The following is a 6,850-nucleotide window of genomic DNA, read 5'->3' as shown; positions in this document are numbered from 1 at the left end:
TCTCATTAAATCTTGTATTTCTGACTCTAGCTCACATGGTACAACCTTCTGGGGTTTAATTGAATACAACAACAAAGCATGGTTAGTATGAACATGGAAGGTACTATTATTAGTACATCCTTTACAACAACAATAACCTAACCCTAAACTAAACAACAACAATAAAAACATTAACATTTCCATTAAGAACATAAGAACGGCCATACTGGGTCAGACCAAAGGTCCATCTAGCCCAGTATCCTGTCTACCGACAGTGGCCAACGCCAAGTTCCCCAGAGGGAGTGAACTGAACAGGTAATGATCAAGTGATCTCTCTCCTGCCATCCATCTCCACCCTCTGACAAACAGAGTCTAGGGACACCATTCCTTACCCATCGTGGCTAATAGCCATTAATGGACTTAACCTCCATGAATTTATCCAGTTCTCTTTTAAACGCTGTAATAATATGATGGGGTTGCTGTACAGCCTTAGTCATAAAACACAATACGTCATACTTAATACATAAAGTAGACACTCTATAGGCTGTATGAAAGGCATACTTTTCAATTTGATATATATTTTGGAGCATATGAATTTGCCCTTGTAATTCAGAGATTATCTGGACCTCTGGTAGGAGTGAAAGCAAATTTTGGAACCAGTCAGGTACTAAGGCAGTCCAATTAAAGGATATCTGAAATCTAAGGGCTGATTGTAAAATTCTATCCGCTGGCCAATAAATAATATTATTGCCTGTAGCAGTGGTGAGATTAAAATGTATGTCTTGTAAAGTGGTGGCCTTAACATACACACAGCTGTCATTAGCTTGGAAAAGTAGGTGTCCTGTCAGGGTAGTTCCTTGTCCCATACCTTCCCAACAGACGTCATAAACAGTGACAACTTCTCCTAGCTTCAGCTTTTGTACCCACTGAAGCTGCAGGGGCTTTAAAGGCCAAAATGTCCATTGGCTTCCTATCCCTATCCAAACATCGGGCGTTATTCCAGGAGCACTGACTATAAATTGGCTAGGCATATCAGGTGGTTTAATTTCCCAAATATCTTGGTGAATTATCCAATCCCACTTGCATCCTCCCTACGGACCCAGCAGGATTCGGTATGTGGGAGCCCACACTCCTCCAACCGGCCCATATGCTTGGAAAGAGCACTGTGAGCGTCTGCACTTCCACCCTAAAAATCTCCACAGATCAGATGGCGTTCCTGAAGCACTAGTAGGGGCAGCACTAGTAAGGGCAGTGGGCCAAGCCTGATGCTCAAGATCACTCCGAATGGCCATGAGCTGGTTATTCAGAAAATCCTGAATTTCTGAACATGCCAGATCCCACTGCAATCCCTTTCCTGCCTCGGTGATATTCAATACCATCTCTGTCAACAGCTTCTGGGTCATTAAACTAAGGGCAGAAATAACATGTAATTCACCTACCCTAGCCTGTACCTGGGTTAACTGTGCTCTAATAATAAGACCTGTGGCCTTTTCCAGTTGCTCTAATTTCTCATCATGTTGTTGACCTTTGTAAATGTTCCAAATTGCTGCTGCACTATTGGCACATCCCATTGGGATCACTAAGGTGTAAAGGCCTTGGCCATTGGGTTTCATTGGTATTGTCTGTATTAGGATGTATTACGGGGTGGTAGTGGTAGTGAGGATAATGGCAGGGGCAGTGATTGTGGCAGCAAGGCGCCTTTGGTATTTATAATCTGACAGCCAATTAGGGAAGGCTATACATGCTGAAGGTACTTGTCCGAAAGCACAGAGCCCAGTCCCCGGAATAAACCCAAACCACCACTCAATACCACAGTCCCAAGCGTGGTTCCCACAAGTTCCTCCCTGCCAGGTTACGATACTCCATCTCTTCCACCAGGGCCAATTCTTAATGTCTTTTGTAGTCAAGAATCCCTGGACTCTGGTGGTTTCAGCAAAACGAACATTTCTTCTTCTTCTTTCCTTGTACAGTTGTAGTTCAGCATCTTACAGGGGAGAGGTTACCAGCACGTCACCCTGTAATAACTGGGTTCCTCCAGCAGATGGTGAATGTATGGTGGTTCTGTTAGTGGACAAGGGAGAGGTTACCAGCACTTCACCTTGTCCTTTTCTGCTGCTGTCCAGAAAGAGAAAAAAAAAAGTACCAGAAGGACAGGCTGATCAGCCGTTGGAGGGTCATCTCGAGGTGGAGGGGCCTTTTTGCAGTGAGAAGCATGGGTCCAGGCAGTCAGTCCTTGGCACTTCACAGTGATGTTGGTAGTTAACAGGACTTGGTAAGGGCCTTTCCAACGAGGGGTCAGAGCGGTCTTTCGTTGATGGACCTTTATGTAGACCCAGTCTCCTGGTTCCAGCAAATGGCAGGGTTGCTCAGGATCGTTGGGTAGTGCTTCTTTCACCTTTATATAAAAAGACCTGACACATTTCATTAGTGTCTGGCAGTAATTAAGCATTGTATCATCCATCAAATGAATGCCCATCTGGGCAAGGGCCAGTGGGGGCACAGACAGTAGTCACATCGGGCACCCTGTCAGGATCTCATGTGGACTAAGTCCAGTCTTCCGGTTGGGAGTGGCCCTCATGCTCATCAATGCTAATGGCAGGGCATTTGGCCATTTTAAGTTTATTTCTGCACAATTCTTGGCCAGTTTGTTTTTCAGAATCCCATTCTGATGTTTCACTGTCTCGGCAGACTGCGGGTGGTGGGGACAGTGGAGGTTGTGTTGGATCTGCAAGGCTGCACATAACTGCGTTACAAGCTGTCCAGTAAAATGAGTACCACGATCACTGTTGATACTCACAGGTATGCCAAATCTTGGAATTAAATCCTTAAGCAAAATTTTCACAACAGACTTGGTGTCTGCCCTCCTACAAGGGAAGGCTTCAACCCAACTTGAAAAACATCAACTAATACTAACACATACTCATAATTGCAACATTTAGACATTCGAATAACATTAATCTGAATATTTACAAAAGGTCCCCAAGAGGTGTGCAGCTTTTCTAGCTTTAACTGCTTTTCTAGCTTTAATTGCTTTTCCAATATTATATTGCTGGCAATATTATATTGTTGACCCTCCTCCCTCAGTAAGTCTCCAGGAAAGACAGATCAGCACTGTATGCGGCCAACACTATTGCAAGCATCGCAAAGCATTTTGGGGAGGGTCAAAGGTGTGTGAGTGGAAAGTGGAAGTTTCCTTTGCAAGTACAAGAGGCCGAGGCGGGGAAGAGAAGAAGAAGAAAGGAGCAGGGAACGAATGAATTAAACACTATTAGCAAACTCAGTCCGAAGATAAGACGCGGGCCCCCGCCCAAGGACACTGCTCATAGCCGAGACCTGGCCGACAGCCGAGAAAGACGGGGCTGAAATGTGCCCCAAAAAAATCCAGCTGCACAGGCCCGCAAAATAGCAAGGCCAGCAGGAAGGAAAACAGCAGATCTAAGACTACAGAATGGAAAAGACCAACTACCAGGCAAATTAAAATTAGGTGCATACCAATCTCGTTAACTGCAGCAATCATCCCCCCCTTTGCTCACGCGTGCCATCCAGTGGTGCACGCAAGCAAATAGGGCAAGAGCATCTGAGGCGCAACCAGGTGGCCGTCCGGGGAGCGCCAAAGGTGATCAGGGTGTAAAGTACACCCAGCACTGCTCCAAGAACATTTATCAGTTTTTGGTGCAGCCTCTGTCACATATATTAAAACCTTAGTATTTCCTGATAGTATCCAAACCACTTTGTATTCCAAGTTGGATAAACGAGTATCTGCATTTAGCTCTAACCTTTCCATTTGGTTTTAAACTAGGCTGTCCTGTAGAAAACTAAACACAACAATTCTAGCCACAAGTCAAAACACCACAAAGACATAGGACACAGAACACAATTTCTATTGTGCCAGTAAATGCATGGTATGTTGGATCGCTCTTTAGCTGGCATTAGCTTTTTCTAATTTTCTAAAAGACAAAAACATATTTCTACCCCTTCTGGGGCGATCAGTCATCGTTTAAAATATTTCTTTCTTATACAAAACAGAGGAATTACCTCCATATTTTTCTGTGTTTGTTTCATAGGCAGGCCAGGTTTCAGTGGCTTCTACCTTATCAATTAGGCAACCCGCACCAGCACACAGATGCCCTCCGGCCTGCTTTTAGATCCAAAGCCATTCACAGGTTAAACTTTTACTTAAAAGGGACACAATTAACTTACCAGAGTTCTGATTGCCTGTTACCTTTAACTCCTGTTTTCAAAAACACACAGTAATCCAAAAAGGAAAACACCACCTATTGTAGCCCCTTGGAGCCTAAGAGGATTTTAATTAAGTAGCATTGCATATTTGCATTTTCCTCACCCCTTTTACAATATACACTACACATGTTCTTTTCCTTAACATTCCTTTCATACAACTTAGGTGGTTAAATTCCAATAGACCAGAGGAACGCTGCAAAAAAAAAAAAAATCTCCAACTTGCTTCCACTCTTGGGTTTTTCACCCTGGGGTCTCTTGGGGCGTCCCTTTCAGAGACCTTTGCTCAGTATTCCAGTCCAGGCCGGCTGCCTGTGGCTTCTTCAGCATCCCCAAACCACACCGGCTCCAGGGTCGCAAAGGCAGACTATTGGGTCTCACTGGGCGGCCAACCTTTGCAAATGTAATCTCAGTCCTGTAACTTGTGTTGCCTTTGTTTTGCCTCTGTCTATATTTTTCACAGCCAGATGGGGGGTTTTTTTGGTGCTTGGCATGCAAAGCGAGGCAGACTGTTGATTCTTGACCTTGAACGCAGACCAGCTTTCTCTTTATCTCTAGGCCAAGCTGAATTTTCAAATTAACCCGTTCCTTTTTCCTCATCCCTTTCAGCCTTAACTAACTGGGGATATACAGGAGCCGAGGGGGCTGATGAAGTGGTTTAGGTAGGGTGGCATCCAGATGCTTTACATTTCATTATCAAATCCTGCACTTGGGTTTTTAATTTTTCCTGGGAGTCCTTCAGACTCCGCACTCGAGACTCATGGAGTCTCATTGTAGCTTCCGCCCACCCAGGGCCGGCTCCAGGCACCAGCTTACCAAGCAGGTGCTTGGGGCGGCCACTCCGGAGAGAGGTGGCACGTGCGGCAATTCGGCGGACGGTCCCTCACTCCTGCTCGGAGCGAAGGACCTTCCTCCGAATTGCCGCCGCAGATCGCGATCGCGGCTTTTTTGTTGTTGTTGTTGTTGTTTTTGGTTTTTTTGCTTGGCTGCTTGGGGCGGCCAAAACCCTGGAGCCGGCCCTGCGCCCACCAATAGACAGATTGCTCCCACTGTTTGTTAGAACTTTTGGTGATGTAAGGGTTCCTCTGAGGTATATGATTTTATCCAGATCGAAGGTACCTTCTAGTGGGAATTATTTAGATGGATTATCACACGTATAAAAATTCTAATTTTCTAAATACCTGTAGGTCCCAGGACCATAATGCACGTACATATGGTACGCAGGGGTTCCCTTCAATGGTGTGGGGGAATTCTTAGACTGTCGCCCCCTCCCCCATCTTCGAATCATACCGAGGTGTGCCCTGTCCTCTAGGTCAGCAGCTCATAAGCTAAACGAAAATTCTTACTCTCTCACAGGAAAAGGGTCCACTGGGTCACGGGGTTCCACCGGCTAGCGGCTTAAGTCCCAGACCTGGTCAGCGGCTCATGAGTAACGGAAACCTCTCTTCAGCTGACCCCCCTTGCTTTCAGAACTCCCACATGGGGTAGCCCTGGGGCGGCTGGAGGCAGCTTAAGTCTTAGACCTGGTCAGCGGCTCATACCTCCCCTTCATTCATTCATACACAAACATTCATTCCCCATATCTAGAGTAGGTGACCAGATGTCCCGATTTTATAGGGACAGTCCCGATATTTGGGGCTTTTTCTTATATAGGCTCCTATTACCACCCACCCCCGTCCCGATTTTTCACACTTGCTATCTGGTCACCCTAATCTAGAGACATCTTATTTAACAATAACCTTAATTCTTTATGTCCGGACTCAATACAACCTTTCCCTTATTTGAGGCAGTAAAAACCCCTGTCCCAGGCAGGTCTCTGTTAGATAAACAATTAGGGCAAGCATTTATACCTTTAGTTACAGACAATAATGATCAACAACTGCATCTTATATTCCTTCTGATATCTTACTTTTCTCAGCAGTTCCTGCTACAGTCTGTATTCCATTCTTATCTAACACAAGGTCGAAAAACAATATCGCTTACAGATTTTTTTGTTCCACTTGCTTTCCACTTGCCCAGGCCCTGCCTGAAATCTTGCGTTATTAGAGCTAGTGTTAGCCTGACTCTTACTTTATTCCTAAAAGTTAAGATATCTGCGTTCAAATTCCCTTAATCCTTTTCTCTGTTTCCACATCCACTATGGGGGTTGTACACTTTCTTCCAAAGCATCTGCTGCCTGCCGCAGGTCACAAGGCTAGATGGACCATGGATCTGACCAGGAGGTAAATTCCTACATTCTTACTTAAAAACTGTTGTGTAGCATCACTAGTGCAGAACGACTGCCTCCCTCCACACCTCAGCTGGCTGTGAGGCATGTGCCTAGAAAGAGCGCAGGGTACAGATGCTACAGTAGCCATATCACCAGCCTAAACTACAAGCAGGTGCACAAGTAGGAATCACATTGCATAGGGAAGCCAGACACAAGCAACTAAGTGCTTTAAACAATCAGCAGCAGTTCAGATCTGCAGAACAACTACAGGGCATCTACATCCGCCAGGGCAATTACAAAGAGAGGTAACCTGAATGCCGAGAGGTAAAGAAAAACCACTTGAAACTGCTGTTCCACCCTGAGCAGATTGTGGTTCTCCACCGCCCCAGAGAGAGACGAGCCCTTCCGGACACTAGAGTGGGCGGA

This window comes from Chrysemys picta, chromosome 9, assembly GCF_011386835.1.
Source record: "Chrysemys picta bellii isolate R12L10 chromosome 9, ASM1138683v2, whole genome shotgun sequence".
In the NCBI taxonomy this organism is placed as follows: domain Eukaryota; kingdom Metazoa; phylum Chordata; order Testudines; family Emydidae; genus Chrysemys; species Chrysemys picta.
Note: the sequence above shows the minus strand (reverse complement) of the source record.